Source organism: Notothenia coriiceps, unplaced genomic scaffold (assembly GCF_000735185.1).
Source record: "Notothenia coriiceps isolate Sejong01 unplaced genomic scaffold, NC01 NC01_scaffold00005951, whole genome shotgun sequence".
Taxonomy (NCBI): domain Eukaryota; kingdom Metazoa; phylum Chordata; class Actinopteri; order Perciformes; family Nototheniidae; genus Notothenia; species Notothenia coriiceps.
This window is the reverse complement of record NW_011338652.1, coordinates 44,733-46,373: the sequence shown is the minus strand read 5'-3', so window position 1 is coordinate 46,373 and position 1,641 is coordinate 44,733. Positions and strand designations below refer to the sequence as shown.

The 1,641-nt window shown below is 38.4% G+C and overlaps 1 non-coding gene across 1 annotated transcript; it reads left to right on the top strand.

Annotated features, from left to right (window-relative positions):
* Nucleotides 1-621: 621 nt before the first annotated feature.
* Nucleotides 622-704, top strand: trnal-cag (transfer RNA leucine (anticodon CAG)). Its single transcript has one exon. It is a non-coding gene; the product is annotated as a tRNA-Leu (tRNA).
* Nucleotides 705-1,641: the final 937 nt, after the last annotated feature.

Below are 1,641 nucleotides of genomic sequence, written 5' to 3'. Positions count from 1 at the left end.
GTTTTGGACGTTGTATTCAGTGTTACCACAACGTGTTCGCTAGCTTAAGCGGCTAACTAGCTGCCAGCTAGCTCAATTAGCCGCTAAAGCTAGACACGTGTTTGTATAGCTCCTGCGGCTAATTTAACTAGGCTAGGCTAGCTACTCTGGGCCTGGCAATGTTCGGTTTAATTGTACCGTGCTGGTGCTGGTAGTTTTTTAGGATTATCAACCCAAGCTTAAAGGGAGTTTGCATAACATTCATCCACGTTGACATGTTGTGATATCCTTCATTTTGGGGTTTGTTTTGACAAGATGTAATGGCTCGGATGTGTCTGAGAGAGAACACGTTGTTTCCTGGTCTTATTTTTACATTTTCTCGCCTTGAACTGACAGGTCTTCATGTGCTGGCAGGAGCTGCAGATGTGAGACACTAAAAGGGAACCGCCCACGCTTTCACTGAATCGTCCTCAGAGGAAGGTAGGATGTATATTACTATTCTATGATTAAATGCATTATACTGACTCGTGTAGCAAACCATCTGTAGTTAGTCAACTCATTTCCCGTAGTTGTTTTCTTTAAGTCGATAAAGTAAATGCGTGTTATGTTCTTATTTTCTATTTGATTTTCACGTATTTATATGTCAGGATGGCCGAGCGGTCTAAGGCGCTGCGTTCAGGTCGCAGTCTCCTCTGGAGGCGTGGGTTCGAATCCCACTTCTGACAACAACCTTTTGAGACGTGCTCAGTTGTAAACAATCACATGCTGTTGGTCAACACATGATCCATTAATAGTCTTAGTGACACTCTAGACGGGTAGCTTCTCAGTGACCTCCTTTCCACTCGGTGTTTGGGTATCTGAGACTTTATTTAGTAGAAATATATGTTTAACCTTTCACCATATCTTGAATGATGTAGCTTAAATAGAGTTGTCAAGCTCAAACCCATAATACTTGTAAGTTGAGAGCAAATGTAATTATAAACTGTATTAATTTATGATGTAGCACAAGGTATGATACAAAAATGGCCTGCTTGAGAATGATTTAAAATAAAAGTGAAATAAAAATGTTCGGTTGAGCATCACATGCTGTAATACAGGCTTTATATGTATCACAATGTTTTACCTTTTGTCTAATTAGTAAGAAATGGCAACTTAATTACCAGTGGCGGCTGGTGGAAAATATTTTTGGTGGGGCTGTTGATATAGTGATTAAAACATTTTTTTGGGGAGAAATGACCCCTTAAATTGGGACTTCTGGTGATGTAATGGCCCCATAAAATCGTGGTTCTACAGGGTGTCCGCGGGGTCTTAAAAAGTATTAAAAGTTGATAAATCAATTTAGCGAAAATTAAGGCTTTTAAAAAGTATTAAAAAGTATTAAACGGCATTTTCCAAGGTATTAAGAAGTCCCACAGCAACGACAACATGANAGACGAACGACTAACATAAAAACATATCATTATTATCCTGCAACACTGTTCGTATCTCTAAAGTAAAAGTGCTGAGTATACCGACTAGCTCCTTTTGAATAACAGTGTTGCAGGATAATAATGATATGTTTTTATGTTAGTCGTTCGTCTTTAGACATTTTTGTTTTAAATACTGTGTATAATTAATCTATTGTATCACATCATGCGTTTTCATGTAGCCTAAGTAGGTAGT